Below are 22159 nucleotides of genomic sequence, written 5' to 3' on the forward strand. Positions count from 1 at the left end.
CAAGCGCACACCCAGAGCCTGGTGCACTGGTCCTACAACTGAAGGGATTTGAACATTTTCTTATATTGGTTCATTCCTCATAAGAGAGGGATGACATGCAGGTAGGGGTGAAGTCCATCTTGAGAGAGCTCCAGTGTCATTGTTTCCCTCCCGTCTCTCCAGGGGAACCAGAGTCTGTGCTCAGGGTGGTGTTTGCCTGATGTTTCTCTTCCATACTGTCATTATTACCCTAGTCCATCCCATTCTCTCCTCTTGGTATTCAGCAGTACATTTTTGAGACCTAGCTATGCCAATACTCTGACTTCTAGTTTATTCGTGTGAGCAACTATATAGCGTTGTACCCACTTAGTACAATGTGGTGGTTTGAAAAAAAATGGCCCCTAAAGGGAGTGGCGCCATTAGGAGGTGTGGCTTTGTTAGAGTGGGTATGGCCTTGTTGGAGGTAGTGTGTCACTGTGGGAGAGGGCTTTGAGGTCTCTTTTGCTCAAGCTGCTCAAGAATTCTTCAAGAATAGAACAGGAAGAGTGACAGTCCACTTCCTGTTGCCTTCTGATCAAGATGTAGCCAACACCATGATCCCTGCCATGATGGTAATGAACAGAACCTCTGAACTGTAAATGACCATTTCAGTGAAATGTTTTCTTTATCAGCATTGCTGTTGTCATGGTGTCTCTCCACAGCAATAGAAACCCTAATTAAGACATACAAATTCTGCACATGTTACATATAGTTTTGTATTTCAACCCCCCCATAGCATTTTTGAATTTATTCCAGGATTTTTCCATTATGAGTGTGCCAGTTCATGTCTCAGTATGACTCTCACTGAGAAGCACATCCTTATGAGAGTTTTCTGGGTAGCGCACACAGAAGTGAGTTTATGTTTTAGAATGTGTAGTTGTGGTTATTCTTCTGCTTGCAGTGACCAGACACCCAGCAAGAAGCCACTTAACTGAGGAATGGTTTATTTTAGCACACAGTTTAAGGCACAGCAGTGAGAGCGTGAGGTGGCAGCTCACGTGTGCTTACAGTCAGGAAGCAGAGAGGTGATTGATGCAAAGCCTGGTTGTCAAGCATTGTGGCCTGCCCTGAGGGACTCACTTCCTGCAGCAAGGTTCTGTGTCCTAAAGATTTCCCAACTTTCCATGTCGCAGACTGGCTGGGGACCAAGTGTTGGAACATATGAGCCTACAGTGTGCATCTACTGTATTAGATATTGAGAACTAATTATAAAGTGGTTTTAGTAATTTACACTCCCAACAGCTGAATGTGTAAAGTACAGTTCAGCTGTTCCATGCCCTCTCAGTAGCTGGTAGGGCAGACTATTACTCTGTTTATGTCTGTGTCATTCTTGATCTTATCCAAAGCACTCAGATATAACAGAGTGCTGGTTGTATTAGCCAGGCTTCAAGCCCAGGACCAAGGTTCGTGCTGTAGATTATCATTTAATAATATTTATTTCAATGGGGTGGGGACCCCCTCGTTGTACCTGATAAAGAATAATGGTGAGTGTGTACTCTGTAAAGACCCCACCTCAGGAAATACCACCTTTAAAATAAGATGGTTTGTATTTATAGACCAGATATCCCAAAAGTTAGTGTACCCAGTAGTGTTTTTAAGAACCTATGAACTATGAGCAGGAAAGAGATGGTAAATGAAACAGATGTGGTCTATTTTGCTTTAATCTATCTTGGAATTTATAGGGAGAGAAAAATATTCACCAAAGAACTACACAAATTCAGGTTATGTGTGTGATAGGAAGGAGTAGACCAGGAGCAGAGACAGGAAAACACATTTCTGAGGGGGTGATGTTCAAGCTAAGATCAAGGGACAAAAAAGGAATTAAATGTTGTAGAATATTATTTTAAGATGTGCTACATTTGTTTATGTTGTGGAACATTTGCTTAATGATGCAAAGGTATGTTGCATTCTGTTATGTTGCATTTGTTTAACTCTGTGAAGCTGTGTTACTCTGCCTGTCTAAAACACCTGATTGGTCTAATAAAGAGCTGAATGGCCAATAGTGAGGCAGGAGAAAGGACAGGCAGGGCTGGCAGGCAGAGAGAATAAATAGAAGGAGAAATCTGGGAGGAAAGATCAAGGAGCAAGAAAAGGAGGAGGACATCAGGGGACAGTCACCCAGCTAGACAGCAAGACACAGAGAAAGAAGTAAAGAAAGGTATACAGAAATAAGGAAAGATAAAAGCTCAGAGACAAAAGGTAGATGGGATAATTTAAATTAAGAAAAAGCTGGCTATAAATAAGCCAAGCTAAGGCCGGGCATTTTAAAGAAAGAATAAGACTCTGTGTGTGTGGTGTATTTGGGAGCTGGGTGTGGGCCCCCAAAAGAGCTAAGAATAAAAGAGCCAAATAGTGAAAAACAGCCAATAACAGGTAAACAGGGAAAACATGTGGGAGGAGAGGGCATTTCAATAAAGAAAACAACATGTGCAAAGGCCCAGGGGTGGGAATGCATGATGTTCTGGGTTTATTAAGACAAAGAACACTTACATTGATTTGCGCTTGCTCTGTAAGCATTTTTGCATTTAATAGCTCTCTTTTATTAAACAGCTTTGTTGTGTTCTCTTGGAAAGCATTTCAAAGTGTTTTATTCATTTGGAAATCCTTTCACCAAGTATTAAGCACCTATATTTGCAGGCAATGACCCATGCATGGGCTGAAGGTGGGTACAAATTGGTATTGTAGCTGTCAGGGTCTCCACTCAGAGTGTGTAAATAGCCTTCAAGGGTTACACACTGATGAGATAAATGAGAACGCATACAGTGGAAGGCAAAGGTTTAGGAAGGGTGTCTGGGTCAAAGGGCTGCCCTTTGGTCCTTACTTTCCCGGACTTAATATCATACAATTAGAGTTTCCTAGAAATCAGCCTGTAGGTCCTGATGACATAGAGCACACAATAGCCAAGCCTGTGGGATCTGGAGCAGGACTGACCTGGGGCTCCACCCTTGCTCTATTATTACTGGCTCATAGATTTGGGGAAAATTTATTCAATCACTCTGTGCTTTAGTTTTCTTTATAAAATGAGACTAATCAAGACATCTACTTCATGAGATTGATCTCAGATGGAAGAATACTTAAACAAGACAGTTTTCACAGAGACAGCAGTACCTGGCCCACAGTAAGTCCTTCATTGGTTCGTTCAAATCTAGGTAAGGCATGAAGTGCTGAAGACATGGGGATTAGCAAAATGGACAAGTTTCTTTCTGTCATGGGGATGAGAGAATGTAAGAAGAAGACCAAATAAATAAATGAGCAAATCAAGAGACAACAACACACAAGAGAATCCCAGATCGTGATACCAAGCAGAATAAAGGCAAGGGATGAGGAGTAACATTTGAGCTCGGTCAAGGTGAGAACAAAGAGTCTGCCACGATGGAACAAGGATTCTAGGCAGTAAGAATGGCATGTGCAAAGGTTTGGGAGTGAAGCAGATGTGTTCAAAGGACAAAATAATGAGATTAGCCTGCCATTTTATAGATGAGGAAACAGATATTTGGACATTTGGATCAGTTGTCCAAAGAAACCAAGCAAGTGAAGAAACCAGGAAGAGGTCCTAGCTCTTTGTGACTTCCCATATTAAATTCCTCACTTCCTCTCTCCCTCCCTCCTTCCTTCCTTCCTTCCTTCCGTCTTTCCCCACATGTGTGTGGTTTGCTCCGTGTGGTAGATGCATGTAAGCATGTAGGTACAAGCCCGTTTAAGCCATGAGAGGAGCCAGAGTAGGACATCATGTATCTTCCCCGTCATGCTCTTCCCTATTGCCTTGAGGTAAGTCTCTCACTGAACTAGAAGCTTTCCATTTCAGCTAGGTTGGCTGGACAGAGAGCTCTTGGGATCCAACTGTCTCTTCCCCAGGATGCCATGGTTATGGGCACTGCAGCTATGTCTGGCAATTTCTTTTTTTATGTGTGCTGGAGATATGAACTCAGGTCTGCACGCTTACAGAGTAAATGCTGTTACACACTGAGCCATCTACTTGGTTCCTAAGGGTCTCCAGTCAGTCATTCAAATTTACAAAAGTCTTGTCATTTCTCACAATCTTTCTTCACTCATTGAGCAGTGCCAAATTTTCTCTATTCCTGTGGCCTCCACAACTTTCAGGAGGCAGGGATGGGTAAATTCCAGGGTCTCCCCAGGAAACGTTCTGTAGAATGTCTGTGACCCTGTCTTTTCCTTCCCAGCTGAACACAGCTTGAAGCAGGGTGCTATAAATTCTCCAAACTGAAATGCTGCAAAAAATATTCCAGCCCCACCTAATGAATGCTTTAAGTCAAGCAAGCCATCAAAGCCAACAAAATTGCCAGGTATTCATACTTGACATTTCCTGAAGTTTCTAGTAATTGCCCCTCTTGAGAAACTAATCCTTGACACTGAGTTTCTCATTTCTTTTGTGTGAGCAGAGAGATCACCCCAATCCCAGGCTAATATCAGGGCCACTTAGGAGACCTTGAGGTGAACTTGGGGGAATTGGCAGGACCTGTGTATTGATTTTCTAGAAAAGCAATGGGAAGGTAGGGACGTCAACTCTATGGCTTGATGTTGCTTTAACTTCCCATATGAAAAAAATCCATCATTTCCACTGTCAGACATTTTTCCACAAAGGGAAAGCGGTGTTGACAGAGTTGGTGCACCTTTGCAAGGGGCAAGTGAGCTGAGAAACCCAGATCACCACTGCCTGAAATTGCATTTCACAGTTTTCCTCTAAAACCAACTGGCTCAGGCTCTATTCAGTCCTGGTGCAGTTGGACAGCCTCGGGCTCTCAGGGAACAGAAAGTCCATGCGTTGGGATTGCAAAGCAGCTCTGATATTCCTGGGAGGATTCATTTCCTGCATGTACAGCTTACAGTCCTCAGACTTGAGAAGATTTGGGGGCTGGCAGGGAGAAGAGTATAGTCCTGTTACCAGGTCATCCCGCCTATTGGTCTACTGGCTGTGGAGAAAGGACCAAGGTCTTCCAGAGATGTTTTTGGTGTCTGTGATGACTATGATGTCCCTGAAGGTTCCTTGGAGGAGACAGCTGGCTGGGGAGATGGAACACTTGGAGTTCTGAGTTAATTTCTGTTAGTTCTGCTGGTCCCCCCCCCCATTTTTTATCTTTAACAATTAATCTTTCAATGACTTAATTATCCTAGTGTATAATAATAACTAACACTTATTCATTGGACATTTACTATGTCCTGGGCATTTCACAACATCTCTTTTCATCTTCAATACCATGTGAGGTCAGAAGTATGATTTGAGAACTTTGAGACTCAGAGAGGTTAAGTCCCTTGTTGAAGACACACAGCTAAAAGGTGGGAAGCAAGAGATGGTACTATACCATCTGAGTTGTTATATTTAATCAGGATATTACAGATGGGAAGGCTGAGGAGACGGCTCAGTGGCTAAGAATTCTAGCTGCACAAGCATGGAGACCTGAGCTCAGGTTCCCAGCACCCATGTAAAAAGCCAGCTGTGCCTGCATGTGTCTTTAACTACAGCATGACAGGTGGTGGGGGAGACAGGAAGATTCTGGGGCTTGCTGGACATAGGCTAGCTAAAAGAAAGTGAGCTCCAAGTCAGTAGGGAACAGCATAGAGAGAGATACAGAAGGATGCCAGCTACCTTCTCTAATTGCCGCAAGTTCCTAAGCATGCATGCTTCTACACAGTACACACACACACACACACCCCACAGATATACACACTGAAAAAGAAATTAAATAACCATCCCAATAATGTGGTAGCTAGTCTGCCCCCAATTAACCAAATCCCTTGGTGTCCATGTCCATATAGATGCCTTGCCTTGAGCTTGTCCTGTGATATTGACCTGAGATGGTGTCAGGAAGGCTTTGTGTGACTGTTAATGCTATGTCATAAGAGACTTTTTGAACCCTGTTTTGGGACCATGGCTCCTCTGGAAAGCCCAGTTTTTATTCTATGATCTCCATGTCACTTGGAGAAGCCATGTGTGGGGACTCCTAACATCAGTGGTCACCTATGGGATGAGTCTCCATCTTTGGTCTAGAACCCCAGGTGACAGCAGCCAGACCTGGTCCATGAAGCTCCATCACCCATGAACCATGACAGGTAATCATAAATCTTAGCTTTTAGTTTCCATGTGATATAGATTTTTTAATGCTGCAATAGATAAGCAGAGCAGGTGTTTGCTAGTGTCTCCAGGATGTTTACACCTATGATAATAACATAATTAGTAATGATAATTAGTGCCACAAGGTGGGATTATATAGGAACACGACAGCTAAAATTGAACATTTTCGGTTAGAGATAGATCCTAGGTTTCTTTTTTCTCCAGTTCTGTGAGACTTACAAAGCATCCTTCTGTTGTTATTACCATTATTGCTTGGGAGATCAGCATGGTGCTTCCTTAAGCATTTGTGTATTTTTACAAGGTGAATCCCACTAAATAGAAATGTTGGTTTAAAGGATAATACGCTTTCTTCCCTCTTGCCCGACCTCTTGTCTTGTCTCCTTTTACCTCCCTCCTACAGACAGCTAAGAGACTTTGTAGACTTTGTAGGAAGGAGAAGAGATCAAGCTGGAGCTATAAAAAGACGAGGTTAGACAATGAGAAGAACTTCTTGATAGCTGCAGTGATTATGTGAAGAGAAGAAGCACTGGAGGCACTGTTGTCCCGTCCATGTAGTGCTCAAAACTTGGAGAAAAAGTTTATAGAGAGAATTGCTGTTGTGGGCTAATTAAATCTCTGGCCTAACCTTTCACAAATCCTGTTTCTCTGCATCCTAAATTACATCCTTGTGAATTTCCAGAGAGGCAGCATTCACCTCTTTCAGTTGCCACTTAAAAACACCTCCAGTTGTCTATCTCTTGCATGAGGAGTGTCAGCTCCCATGCCAGGTCGGCCTCTGGCATTTGGGGCTGTGCTGGTGCTGTGAGTGTCTACTCCTCAGGATTTCCAAGATGGGGTTTTTAGGGAGAGCAATCATGCAGCCTCCTGGATAGAAAGCTGGCAATGACCTTGCTTAGAATTGGGAGGTGAGTAGATGGAATTGAGTGATGGATGTTCTGCTTTCCTCCTCCTCACTGATACTAATATTCTCTGGGTTTTTTTTGGGGGGGGGTTGGAGAGGAAAAGGAAAGGTAAGACACTTGCAAGACTTGGTTTCTGGTGTCTATGGGAGGTGTTTGGAGGTTTCCAGGATTCTACTCTTCACGAGAGAAGCAGGGGAGGAGCTCCCAAGAATAGTTGCCTTATCCTACATCTCCAGTTCCAAATGTTGCCAGTGGCCATCTTTGTTCCCCATGATTCCACTTCCCCCAGTCAAGAACCCCGGGAAGCAGAGCTTTCTTTCTATTGTTGGTTATGAGGAACATAAAGCTAACTGTAGACCAGTGAAGCAACAGTTGGGAATGGGATGTCACCCCAAGGGATGGACAGTTTTGGGTTTTTCCATTCTCCAAGAAAGACTCTGAAGGGCCAAGTGGTCTTGTTCTCTCTTAGCAGGCAGAACCTCACCCAAAGTACCAAGGTGTTTAACAGCCTTCCCTTCGAGGAACGGGGAAGAGGCTGCCTACAATTAAATCCCAAGAGAAAGGTTTCTGTAATGCTCAGTGAGTGTCCTAACCCTGGAGCTTTAGTATCAACTATAAAATGGGTATCATAGCTGTGAGGGCCCTCCTAGGTTGTTGTGAGGTTGTGTGAAATAATGCAGGCATAATATTTAATGTATTTCCTGGCACAGAGTAAACCCTAAAACATCTAGCTATTGTTGCCTATTAAAACCCAGCAAATTGGTATCACTTCACAATCACAGAGCATGTACAAGAGGCCAGGCCTGTTCTAGATGCAGAGATAAGTGGGAGAGAGTTAAAGTGCTCAAGAAAGGAAAGAAGGAAGGAAGGAAAGAAAGAAAGAAGGAAGGAAAGAATGAAGAAAGGAGGGAAGGTGGGAACAATCAGAACATTCCTTAAGAGTCTTCCTTAGGAACCTTCCTTAGGGAAGATTCTGATTTCCCTGGGCCATTGCTTCTAATCTCAGTCTCCAATTGTAGCTTATGCAACCTCTGTCCTCTTTTGCTTCTGTCCTTGGTAGAGAACATTGATCATTATCTACAGAATTAAGCCCTTAAGAGTCATCATTGGGTAGCGACTCACTTGACTATTGTGTCCTCTGATATAACATTTTTTTCTTTAAAAAATTAGTTCCTGGAGGGAAGCAATAGCAAAGGATGCTGTTAGCAATTGATGCTGCTTGGGGAGGGAGAGTAAGTGTTCCTCAGAGATGTAGTCCCTGAAAGAACGCCCTGACCCATGTACGTACAGGCAGCACTAAGTGGACTCTAGGATTAAAAAGGAGAGAGAAAACACGAGGTTGGTAGGCTAAAGTGATTGGGTAGAGAAGGGAGGGTGTGGATGGAAGAGAATAGGCAATGGGTTTGGTCAAAACACATACATATGTATGAAATTATCCACAAAATGCAAAAATAGTTCTTATCTTGGCAGCTCTTCAGTTTTTTTGAGGCTTCTTATTTATTTACTTCTATTATGTTTTTTTCTACTATTTTCTTCGTGGATATGATACACTTACATATTAGTAACATTTTAACTCTTGAATGGATTATTTTCCAAACCAGTGTTTCTACTTCCTTTGTTTCTATTTTTTTTTAACACATGAAGTTGTTTAATTAGGTTGTTAGCAATTTAGAAAACAAGTTTGTGAGGATACATCCCATTTGTTAGAGAGAACTGAGATCGCAGGTAGCCCTGGGGCTGAGGAACAGCTTTGATCTTTGGCAAAATCTGCGAGTCCACAGCTTTCTGATCAGCCTTTCACTGCTCTGTAATCTCGTATTTCTCCTTCTCGGTGTCAAAGATCTCCCCTTCCTCGTGCCTGGGCTTGCGCAGCTGCTTCTTTTTGAAGTAAGCGTCAGTCAGGTGTTTGGGGATTTTAACCTTGCTGATATCAACTTTTGTAGAGGTGGCGATGACAAATTTCTGGTGTGTTCTTCACAGAGGAACTCTGTTGAGGGCAAGAGGTCCTGTCACAAGTAGCAAGCCGCTGGCCAGCTGCTTCAGGAAAACCACTCTCTTGCCCCTGTGGCGCCCGGTGAGGATGATCAGGATGGTCCCAGGAGTGATGCTGGCCTGAAGCTTTCTCATGTGCTGACTGAAGGGCTTTTTGCCATGGCTCAGCAGCTTCCAAGGCACATCTTCAGTAGGATAATACTTGGGCATTTTTCATAGCTTCACCACCCGGGTACCGCCATTCTTGTCACCACCAACTGGTTTTGTAACAGTAGCAAGGACCTTCTCCTTTTCCTTCTTCTTTTCAACCTTGGTTTTTGCAGCTGAGTACTTTCTTTTGTGCAGGACCTTTCTGGAATACATAGCAGATCGGGAGTACTTGCCAATTCCTCTAGTCAGGACAGGGTTCCGGCTGCAGTGGGGCTTCCCCTTCTTGGTCTTTTTAACCTTAGTGTCACCCTTTTTGGCGGCTCCGGCATCACCGCCAGCCTTCTTGGCCGCAGGTTTCTTCTCTTTTGTGTCAGGCTTTTTGCCCTTTTCACCCGCCATCTTGCAAGATGGGTGTTTCTATTTTTATACACAAAAGGTTTCATCTGAAATCTTTTGGTAGTGGCTACCTTGCCACCATGTTGAAAGTATTCTTTCAACTACAGCTGAGCTCAGTGTGACAGGAGGAATTGGTGATGTCTGCCAAGGTGAGACCAATGCTGTGGATTTGGCCTGTGGATCTTGAGTGTGGGATCTATAATGCAGGCTCTCTGGCTTAACTCTAGAAATGAACAAAGCACTGGTTTCTTGTGTAGACTAGACTGGCAAGTCTCCCTCTGCGGATTAATAGGCAGCAACAGCAAAGATGGCTGCTGTCCCAGAAAAGGTTGACTCAGGGCAGTGGAACAGTGAGCCAGCATCCATGCTGCAGGCAGGAGTCAGTCCTGCCGATCAATTGGCCTTCTCTTGACAGCAGAATTGGTTTTGGTTTTTTGACCAGGGGCAACTTCCTTGGGTAACCATGGCAACTTTAGACTTTGATCATAAAGCCACATTCAAGGCAGCCAACAGACCCAAAAAGATTCCAAACTATATTTCCCATGTGCTAACTTGTATTGAGGACCTACTGTGTATTGATGGCTTTATAGAGATGAGATAGTTTTATGGAATTTACTGAAGAATGTTCTTACTTAGGAAGTTATAAACATAGTTTACATTGTTTGTGAATGTATTAAAACTTTATGATAAAGAGCTTGCAAAAATTCTACCATGTAATGAAATGAAACAGTTTAGGGGAATCATAGGAACATTATGTTTCCACTTGGAGCAGTGGTAGGTGTTTGCTTGTAAAGTAAACTCAGCTTATTGGAGAAGAGACTTGATACATGGGAAAGTGTAGGGAGATGACAATGCAGGTGGAATTCAGGCCCTGGTCTCTTGGTGAACCTGGTCTCTCTTTGTTCTTGGTGAACAAAGGAGAAAACTGATATTCAGAGAGAAGATGCCACCTGGCCAAGACAGCACAGCTGGCAAAATGAAGAAGCCTCTTACAAGCACTTGATGGAGCCATTCTGGGTCAAGTTTAGAACAGTGATGGATGCAGCTGTGCCTTCTCATCTCTGGGAGTCTGTCAGAAAGACAGATGGTCCAGGGCTTTACAGGAACCAGTCTTGCTCAGGCAGGTGGCTATGCAGTAATCACCAAGTGGGAGAGTTATCAGAATAGTTAGGAGACTTATAAGAGAGATAGATGTATGGATTTTTGGACTTGAGGGTATCTGGTTAAATCTAAATCTTCAGTCATTAAAGGTCAACATTTTTGTCAACTATTTGAGAATTTAGTATAATATATTTAAAACATATTCATCTTTACTCCCTCATCTTCTCCCTTAACTTCTCTCTCTATTCTCCCATCGAACTTTGAGATTCTTTCTAATTTCTACTGTCAAGTCTAGTTAGTGCTGTCTATTTAGTTTTGGGAGTGGGGCCTGGCTTTGCATGCAATCAGGCTACCAGGGGTTCTATTACTAGAGAAAACTGACTTTCCCTCACCCAGCAGCATTCAAATGTCAACAGCTCCTCAGCTACTAGTGGGATCTCTGTGCTGGGATTTTGTCTGTCTTGAGCTTGCTGAGGTCTCATGTGTGCTGTTACCGTCCCTGTGAGTTCCTGTGTGTGTGCACCTGCCTTATTGTATTCAGAAACCGTTTCCTTGATGTTATCCACCACATTTGACTCTTACAAATCTCTCTGCCCCCTCTTCTGCCAAGATTCCTGAGCCTTGAGTGTGTGCACGTCTATGTGTGTGAGTGTGTATGTGTCTGTGTGTGGTATATCATTTAGAGCTAAGCATGCCATCATCTCTTATTCTCTGAGCATTAGACCAGCTGTGGGTCTCTGTGTTAGTTGCTATCTACTGCAAAGAGAAGATTCTCTGAAGAGGATTGAGAGATACTCTGATCTATGGATACAGCAACAAGACACAGGCAACATTTAAACACTATATCCATTTAGCAGAATAATTGCATTGGGTTCTCCCCCAGGACCTATGACCTATCTAGGATCAGGTTCATGACCCCTTCACCAGGTGTGGGGTCCATCTCATGGAGCTCCAAACCTTCATTTTTCTAGCTGACAATCTTAGCCAAGCTATGTAAGCACAAGGTTCACATACCACATCAGCATATGAGAGGAAGGATGGCTCCTGGCCCAAAGGTCTGCTGTGAAGATTAAAGCCATCTGTACATGTAAAGCTCTTTTCTAGATCTAGGCTCAAGGAAGTATTCTGTTGGCAGTCATGCTCGGCACATATAACTATTATGACCAGATTTCCTAAGGAGAGACATTGAACAATGGGAGAGTCCATGACACAATGGCCATCTTGATTTGAGCCTTCTGGTCTATGGGGCAGACCAGAATGGCTAGCCAGCTCTGGACAAGAGCTCTCTAACTCAAGTGTCAAGTTCAGTCAATACAAGTGTCCTTAGACTCCTGGAGTGCTGCAGGAGGTGCCTCTGTATGAGGCTGGGTTCTGATCTAGGTCCCAGGTGCCTGTCCATTCTCAGGTCCTCACTTCCATTTCCATAAACAGAACAGGTCAGTAGTGGAGTTTCAACCATCAACATGGTATCATAGCTCACATCTGGGGTGGGTGGGGTATGGGTTTCACTGGCCCACAGGTGAAAAGAGTGAACAGCATGGGCCAAAGAGACCAAGAGGCAGAAGATGTGAAGGTCCCTGACATTCTTTCAGAGCAGCTAACAGCTACTGAGTGGCAGGCACTAAACTCACTTCTTCACACACAATGACTGTCTAATATTGTAATATCCTATTGTATTAGTTAGTTTTTCTTATCATGGTGGCCAAATACCTATACCAAAGAAGTTAAAGGAAGGACTCTTGTTTTGGCTTATGGTTTCAAAGGGTTCAGTCCATCATGAACCCTGACAAGCATGGCAGGTTAGGAAACAGCAAGACAAGAAACAGGCAAGGATAATGTACTCCTGAGAAGCCACTTTGAATGACCTCTTTCATGTAGCTAGAGGTCAGTTCCTGAAGTTTCCAGAACCTTCCCAAATAGTGTCATTGGTTGGGGAAGAATGAACTGATGGGGGATGTTGCATATTCAAATTGGGACACCAGTATGAAGGGTCTCTGTCACAGTATGTTTTCACTCAGTATCTTTCAACTTTATGAAGGGGCAAAGATGATTGTGCATTCAGCAGAAGCCATACTTTAAGGTCTGAATTTGGATAATTTTATGGTCTAGTGGTTTGAAATACAATCTTGTCTTTAAATGCTGAGTGCTGACAACACCCACAGCTCAGTTGGGCCTGGCATGGTGAAGAAACTCAGCCAGGTATGAGTCTGTGGTGTGCTAAGTTGATAAGAGAATTCTCTGTAGATTAAATGTATTACCCTATTACCAACTTCCTGTAGTTTCAACTTACTATGGGCTTCTCAGGTCTATCAGAATGTAACATCATTGCGAGTTGAAGACCATTTACATCTAGCACTTATCCATACTAACGAAGTGGGTAAGATTTTCATTCATTTATAGATGAAAAATGTCAAGGTCTGGAAGAGGAATATGATCATATCTAATGCCCCAGACAGCTTTCTCATCCTCCAATGTGAATACTACAAGAGCTGGGCAAAGCTGATACATTTAAAATAATGGTTCCTAAGGGCTGGACATGTAACTCGGGACAGAGTTTGCCTAGCATGTGTATCCCAGCACCCAGAAAGCCTCTTTTTATTGAATACTTATTGCATGCATCTCCCCTGCTGAAGGTTTAATATGTATTGAATTTAGCCCTTATAACATGAGATGGATATCATAACTATCTCTGTTTTCGAGATGGGAATATGAAAGCTCAGTGGAGTTAGGTAACTTTCACAGGTCAATCAACAAGAGTGTGCTGATCCTTGAATTCAAACCTGATTTATGGGACTCTAAATTCCATTTGATGCACCTACTTGTTCATATGCTTTTTAATTAACTTGGGAATGGATCATTATGTATAATTAGCCCACTTTGTCTTTATTTCCCTTTTAGGTTAACAGTGTATATCAGCAAACATGTGTGTGGCACGAGAGAGTTGAGGGGAGAAAAGAATGCCTTTCAGAGGAGCCATGTGGCCTTTGGGGACCCCTGGGAAAAGGAGGAGGAGAAGATAAAGGGATTTCTAGATCTTATGACTTTCATGAACTCCACTGCACATGACTGAGATGACCCCATTGTTTCTTCCGGTACCTAGTGATGTTCCCCACTGGCTAGTCTCCATGGCACTCGTCCCATGTGTTCACTTTCTGCCTACCCTGCCCATCTGCTCCAGCTGGTGTCTGCCTTGGGCAGAGGATGGTCATTTATTCTTTTGCTGTTGTCGCAGACCCAGGGTGATGGTCACTGGGTGCCAGGGGACTAACAGGAAGTCAGAGGCTTCCGGGCTGTTCATCTGGAGTTCACTGGGGTGTCAGAGGCTAATTGTGGCTCTGCATGGGTTGTCGCTGTTTGATTAAACATCTTGAGCTAAGCACTATCCATCCAACGGTTGCCAGGGGTACGTATTTTTAGCAGTGGGCAAATAGCTTATCAATTGTGCATAAAAAATGCGGCCAAGAGAAAGCCATCATTTTCTGTGACCCTGCCTTGTTCTTCTATGAAGGCAAGGACAAAAGAAGCAATAAACAATGTTGCTACTCTCATATCCATTTAGCAATCCTTTCCTAAGCCTCTTACCATGTAACAGGCATGGTACCAGAGACAGGGATGCAGTGGTGAACAGATACACAGTGCTCCCTGTCCATAGGTAGCTCATATCCTACTCCAGTGTACAGGCCTGTGTTCTGCTGCCCACCAGCTCTGTGGCCCTGGGTAAGTCGCATGTCTCTAGATTTGCTTCTCTCATTCGAGGGGCATATGCTGAACATGTGTCTTGTGCTGTTCATGCAATGAGGGCAGAAAAATCACTGGACATGCAGCAAGTGCAGCTCAAGAGAAGCAGCCATTTTCTGGACCATGGTCAGGGTCCAGAGGAGGCTTAGAGGCATGAAGGAAGAGGCCATAGAGAACAGAGTCAAAAGTCCCAGAACAGCCTGAGCAAAGGCATGCAGATGTGACTGTGCGCAACACTCAGTAAACAGCAATGTGAGAAATACAGTCAAACTAAAGTTCTTCATTGACTCAAGCTGTCTTTCTAACCTTAAGGCTATTGCTCTCAGGGGCCACTTCCTAAAGACAGCTCACAGCCCAACAGCTACAGCTGTGTGTAAACTGCAGTAATCCTTCCAGCTTCAAAACCCCAGCTGTTTTCTAATGTTAGGTTTGCATCCAGCATCCTCAATAGCATAAGACATTAGGGGGAAAATGAGCTGGTATGAACATGCTGGGATAGTTCTGTTTCAGACATTGCAAGAGCTGACCGCAAGGGCCACAGACCCCACTTTTATGGCAGAGAAAGTTGCTCAAGGGCTCCTGGCATTATCCCAGAAAGATTTATGTGACAAATAGAAATGGGAAGCTGAATATGCCTCTGCTACTTTTTGGCTGTGTGATTTGGGGCAATGATTCCAACTTCTCTGTGCATTAGTTTGCTCAGCTGTGAGAAACAAAATCATGTGGTACTTATAAGCTTTTGTGACCATCTCATGAATTACACAATACAGGGACAGTGCCCTCAGCAAGTTCCTGTTACCACTATGTATATTCATTGCTATTAGACAGGTAAACAGGCTCAAAGTAGACCCATACAGTCTAATTTGCTAGTAATTATTAACGTAACACCAACTTCTTAGTTTTTGGTGTTTGGTCAGTGCTCTTGGCAGACACACCGAAGGTCTGATGTGCTGTGAATGCACTGAAAAATTTCCAAAGGGTTCCTTTGGAAAACGAATTGGGTGACACAATCAAATGTGTTGGCAATTAATTGGAAATTAATTTCATATTGTGTTTGACAGGGAGTTTTTGAGGCCACAGTCTTCTAATCCAATGATCCAGCTTAACCTAGCATAAATTTAGGGTGTCCAATAACATACCCAAGTCTGGGTCAGGTTCTCAGAGTGTAAGTTTCAAGCTCAGGCTACTCAGAACGTATGGACTGAAGCACCCCAAGGCAACAGTAATACTTGTTTCAAACTCCCTGCTCCTGTCAGTAGCTCCATGCTAGAGCTTTTATAAAGTACTAGGTTGGCTGAATGTGACTGTAAGGAGTGAAGAGGGCCTGGAGGACCCCCAGGAACAGCACAGCCTCTGCCCCATTTCAAGAGTGCAGCTGCCATGTAGTTTCACTTGGCATATTATATTGGCCAACTGTGGTTGTATCTTCCAATGTGTTGGGAAAGGTTTGGAAACAATACACACGTATGCATGTGTGCGGGTACACACACACACACACACACACGCACGCACGCACGCACGCACGCACGCACGCACGCACCTGCAGTCTGGCTCATGTACTGCTGGTTTGATTTCTATGCTCCAAAGGCCCCAGTCCTCCTGGGATGGCCAGCAGGTCTCCTCCCAGGTCAGCTCCCTGGTGTAACTCATGGGATGTCTCTTTCACTCTTCTTTCAGAGCATACACCTAAGAGTTCTGAGCTTTTCCTTAACATCAGAGCACTGTCTGGGATGTCTTCTCCACCTCTAATCCTTTACCTGGCAGCCTTTATTTCTGAATGCTTCCCTGAACTCTACATGTGGAGGGAAGCTCCTTGTTGGCTAGATAGCTTCCACAACACATATTTTGAGGATTTCATTTAAGACCTTTGTCGCCATTCACTGGAAGCTTCTGGAAGGCAGAGGCTGTATCTCTTGTCTCTGAGAAATGAGGGATGATCAAATGGTTGTGAAAAATTATGAACTCCCTTAATGAAGGAGTGATACCTTAATGGATGGATGGATGGATGGAGGATGGCTCAAAGGGGGAAGAATATGTTGATTGGTGGATGGAGAATAGGTGTGTGGATGGGTTGCAGATGGATGAAGGATGGGTAGATAGATGGATGACTGGATGGATGGGCAGATGGACTCTTTGAGGTTGTCTGTGGAACATTTATCCACTTGCTGTTACTTTCATGGTGTTCCATTATATTCACGATGTCTTCTTTACTTCTCCATAAACCCATATCTCTTTGAAATTCTTTCTCATTACCAACTACAGTGGCTGATGGAGCAGAGTTCAAATTTCCCATTTCCACACATGACTGTGATACCTAACTTTCTTCTTCTATGCAAAGAAAAATAGCATCTTCCCATTGGACTAGTGAAGAAGATGGGGGAATTGAACACATGCACAGACATTGCATTGTGCCCGATGCACCATGCACAGTGATGTGCTTCATTTCCCTGCTGAGTGTGACACTCTCCTTCCTGGCACACTGAACTTGCTGAAAGTGGGGGCATTGAGATCATTCTGAAACCAAAAAATTAGATCTTGTTTACTGATACTTACTTTGGGGATCCTGGCTAAGTTTCTTCAACAAGCTGTACCCCAGCATTCTTCATCTGTAAAATGGGGGTGGCAACACTTGCCTTTCAGTTTTTTGTGTATATTAGACAATCTGACACAGTTTAAGTGCTTAGAAGTGGTTTTGGTTATTCAGTTGGATGAGGGAGAGCTTTTGTTCTTCCCATAATACTCTGGCAAGCCTCCTTGCTCTGCCTTCAACATAGATGCTTTGTTTCTAGGCCTTCACTATGAGGTTCCATGCCTTAGCAGGCCTGAGACTCCTAGTTGGGTGGAAAGCCAGATAAATGCTGAGAAAGGTGTGTCATGGTGGCAGAAGGCAGTGTGTGGTGGAATCACTGCTGAAGGGAGCACACATCTGACCCAAGGATGGTGAAAGGTGTCCTGGAGGAAGAGCCATGCTTGCAGCAGTAAGGAGAAGGGGCCAACTAAATGAACTGCCATGATTTCAAATGGACTATTTCATGCTGATGTTAGGATCTGCGCTTCATTTGAAAATCAGATGAGAAGGACCAGGGAGATGGCTCAGCTGGCAAAGTTCTAGCTAGTCCACAATCCTGATGACCCAAGTTCCACTCACAGAACCCATGGATGTAGTGGTGAGCACCTGTTACCCCAGCATTCCTACAGCAAGATGGGAGAAAGAGACGAGAGAGTTTCCTGGAAGCTTGTGGACTACCAGCCTAGAGTAAATAGTGCAGCCACAGAAACAACAAGAGGGATCCTACTACAAGGTGGAAGGCAAAGATGCTGGGACACCATAAAGTTGTCCTCTGACTTCCATGTGCACACACCTGAACTCACATATGCACACACACAATTAACACATTACAAAGAGAGGAAACCCAGAGGGCAGGTCATGCTGACCCCACACTTCCATGTAGGGTTGCCTTCCAACTCAAGTTGTCTCCCTCAGACCTCCTTAACTATGTCATCTTTCCCCCTCACTCAGAGAGAGAAATGAGAGACAGAGAGACAGAGAGAAAGAAGGAGGAGGAGGAGGAAGAGGAGGAGGAAGAGGAGGAGGAGAAAACAGTCCTGCAGCACTTCAATGGCCTTGTAGCTGTTGGAGGGGCTTTATCTTAAGACAGTGGGGAGTCACAAAAATGTTTTGAACATTAAGGGGTTTACTAGGTATAAAGCACATTTGTATCAAACCACAGGCATCTTTGAAGGGTAATGAGGTGTGTGTGTGTGTGTGTGTGTGTGTGTGTGTGTGTGTGTGTGTGTATGTGTATGTGTGTAACAGAGGCTCTGCCATGCATCAACAAAGCTGGTAAATATGGCCAGCTCTGGAATCCCCTCATCCAGGTGATGTGATAAGAAAGGCTGGGCTATTGGGAAGTTGAGAAGTAACCTCTTTTCAAACAGCACATACTTCCTTGTCCCCTTCTTGGCTTTGCAGAGGACAGATCTGAGGGATCTAGATGTTCAAGTACATTAGAAAAGTCCCCAGCACACACAGTCCAGATACATGCCCTCTAAGGCTTCCTTCCCCAGGATGTTCTGTTCCATAGTGGGACCCGTGTTCAGATGCAGGGTCAAAGTGATGTTGTCTGTGCTGGGAGATGTGGATGGGCAGGGAACAGGCCATACCCAGAGGACAATGTCTAATTACTCTGGGGCCTTGGGAAGCAATTTTCTATGGTTGGAGAAATTGGCTTTTTTTTTAAAAGTGTGTTTGTGTGTGTGTGTGTGTGTGTGTGTGTGTGTGTGTGTGTGTGTGTCTGTTTGTGTGTGTGCGCACGTGCGTGTGTGCTCGTATGCTTCCAGCCCAAGCACACAGCTGAATGACATGTAGGTCAAGGAGGCATAATTATATGGAAATGGCTTTAGTTTAGGAGCTTGTGAAAACCCACCTCTGCATCCTGGGAGTGATGGAGAGGAAGGAGCTTTGGGCCTTCCCAAACTGAGATGAACCAGTGGGGGATGGCTTCCTTGGCCTGTTGGAACAATTGGTTTCTTTCTGACTTCAGGACACAGCCTGTGAGCCACAGAGGGAAGAAGCTGTACCTTTCTGCCTCAGCCATAATGGCTTCAGCCCTAATCTATACTTGCAGTATGACTGCTTTGGCTTAGATAAGGCTGGTTGTCCTTTGGACTTTGCCTCCCCAGGGTGGTATTAAAAGCTGATAGGGCCTTTAAGAGTTGGGGCTTAGTGGTTGGTGGTTAAGTCACGACTCTTCTGTCTTTTATGTTTATTTATACTGTATGTGTGTGTGTATGGGAACATGCCGTGGCACAGAAGCGGTCATGAGGGGTTGGTGTGAGATAAGGAGAGTTGGTTCTCTCTCAACATCATGTGGGTTCTGGGGCTTGAACTCAGTTCTTCAGACTTGGTGGCAAGTGCCTTATCTGCTGAGACAGCTCACTAGCTGATGCCTGTTCTTCTGGGGAAACTGATTCAGGTCTCACAGGAGATAGTGCCTATGAGAGTAGGTTTCACAGAACAATCCCAGCCTCTCTGGCCTTATTTATTCACACAGGTGGCTTCTCTCTTCTGAATGCACTTCCTTCTGTTTCCATACTTGCTGTTATGTTGTGACACAGCTAGGATACCCTTGCCAAATGTTGCCATGATGCTATTTGAATTTTGCAGCCAACAGGGTCATGAGTTAACTAAAACCTCTTTTCCTTATACATCACCCAGCCTCAGATACTTTGTTGTAGCAACACAAACCAGTTTAAGATGCTGACCTTGAAAAAATTAATGAAATTTCTGTCTGAGGAAAAATGGGACTGGAAACTGATTCTATGTGAATAAAGGGCTTTGAAAAGCTGGACATAGATGGTAGACATGGCTGGAATTTTACCTCTGCCCAAGTATTCTTCTGGTTTTACTCACTGCTTCTGTCCACTCTATGAGGAAGTGAAGCTCTCCAAACAAGCCACACCGTCTCCAGCCTTCGGTCTTGTCCTGTGCATGCATGCTTCTTCTTCTACAGTACTTCCGTGCATCTCATCTGAATAACTCTTGCCTGTCCTTCATGAGTCATCTGGTCACCCACCAGCAGTGACAGCCTGACGTCCCCCAGACTTGCTATCACCTTGCCTATGACAAAGCAACTATTCTCTTTAACTCTGAGCAAAAATGCCACATGCAAGGCAGGACACTAAGAGATTATGGGAAAAGCAATTGCCTCCCCTCCTTAGAAATACGAGAAACAATAAACAATCTACTGCAAAGAGCAGTGAAAATGAGGAGAGTGGCAACCCATGATTCTATGCCCTTCCCTGTTACGAAGGAAGTGGTCGTAACCATCACAATAACTTTCATTTAGCAGTCTCTTATCACAAGCTAGAAATGGTAGAAAGATTTAGTGACTGCCCCAAAGTCACTACTTACTAAAGCATCAGAGGCTGGATTTGGACCCATGTCTTCCTCATCTGCCGTTGGTCAGTTACCACCATTCTTTAAGAAGGGACCATTGCTTTCATTGATATTCACAGTCTACAAGCCAGAGAGTTTACACTCTGTTCTGCTGGGCTGCTCTCTATCACGGGCACCACCAGCAGCTATTTACAATTTCAGGGGGCCCTGCCCTTTCCTTGCTTTCCAATTCCCCAGAGTGAGTAAGACACTGTGGTCAAACCAGCAAAGGGTGGGTTTCTTTCCCGGTGGTGGAGTCACAAGGGCAAAGTCACAGAAGTGTGAGCATTGCTATGTTTGCAGAACTGTAAGATGACAGGCTTGACTGGGGTGCGGACCGCAGGGAACGAGGGATGAGAATTCAAGAGCCCAGTGTGATAACCTCCTTGAAATTGCTTTGCAAACTTCCAAGGTTGTTTTGGGGACTGTCGGAGATAACGCCTGTGAAGCCGCTTTGCACACTGGAAGAGCGCTAGGCAAATGTTAATTACCATGAGATATTTTGGAGGTAGCCTGATTGGTATGGGGAACAAGATAGCAGAAAATTAAAATAGCTGCTAATTTCTCTTGAATCCATATTCTCAAAAGCATTCATACATAAAAAACTCTAATTCCATTGCTCTCATCTCTCCCCATTCTCAGATAAATAGATTACGATAGATTTTAGAAGCTAATAAAAATTCAGCCTGTTTCCTGGTTATTATTGATTTCACAACCAGGTTTAGCAACTTGGAGTAATATTTTGTTGCTTCCCGGAGGACCGTATCGAGTTAATTCTTTACCGTAATACTTTTACTCATATATGGCTGTGTCTCTGAGAGCACTGGGGCTCTCATGAAGACAGCTCTGTGTCCTCCTGTCTTCTTTAGGGATGGGTGCTTAGTCTGTACCACGGTCCCTGTTGCACAGCAGAACTTGATGACAAACATTCTTTCAGAACGTAGCATGTGAGTGTAGATATCCACATTCCACGTGAGTTGCTATAGGGACGTCTTTACTCTGTTTTGGGTCTGCTGTCCTCAAAGTCATTCTGTCTGTTTGGTCAAAAACTATTTCCTCCATTCTAATAAAATACTGTAGGTAAAACTAATTCACCTAATACATATTAATGTTTCTAATAAAGAATCCAAACTTACGTGCCAACTGGAGTCACATGTAGGACCAAAAATAAGAGGTGGAAGCTACTGTAACTATAATAATTATTGCTAGTTGCAGAAAAGAGTTCTATTTTTCAAAACCCAGAAGGATCAACTGAAAAGTTACAAGGGGAACGAAGGTAAAAAAGGACAAAGTGTTGAATACGTCAGCTGTGACTGATCAGGAAATAGGAGGGTTGCATGCACACACCCTAACCATTTACCAGAGGGCAGCAGCATTTGGGGCGGGAGTAGAGACAGAGGGTTCTTCCTATCTTGGTTGTGTTTTGTCTCCTGGGTCCTCAAGCAGCTTGACTGGTATCCAAAGTCTCATAGCAGCACTCACATCTCTACTATTTCTTCCTGGCTCTTACTAGAATGAAGAATATGCTTCCAATCCTATCAGCCCGTGGGGACATTAAATACCACTCTCACTGTCACCCGTCTCGGGAAACATTTCTTCCTGGTTGGTGGAGATACTTCCGCATGTCCACAGATGGAGTCTCAACTTCCTATATCCATGTCTGAATAGAGGGGTTATGGCTTTAATGAAACACCCCTTTGGGTGATGTTGGAAACAATATCAACATGTATCCCCTGACCTCCTGCTGCAAATAAGAACAAAGGCTAGGACACCAGTGAGTAACTGGGAAGCAAGGCGGCTTTGCCACAGTACTGCTGTGACCATGAAGCATTC

At 44.1% G+C, this 22159-nt stretch overlaps 1 protein-coding gene and 1 pseudogene across 1 annotated transcript in view; both read right to left on the bottom strand.

The window, feature by feature from the left end:
• Gpr139 (G protein-coupled receptor 139) overlaps positions 1-22159 on the bottom strand; it is a 44875-nt gene that overhangs the window by 6041 nt on the left and 16675 nt on the right. The gene's annotated exons all lie outside the window — the stretch shown is intronic.
• On the bottom strand, positions 8680-9557 carry LOC118576285 (annotated as a pseudogene).

This window comes from Onychomys torridus, chromosome 1 (genome assembly GCF_903995425.1).
Source record: "Onychomys torridus chromosome 1, mOncTor1.1, whole genome shotgun sequence".
Lineage (NCBI taxonomy): Eukaryota > Metazoa > Chordata > Mammalia > Rodentia > Cricetidae > Onychomys > Onychomys torridus.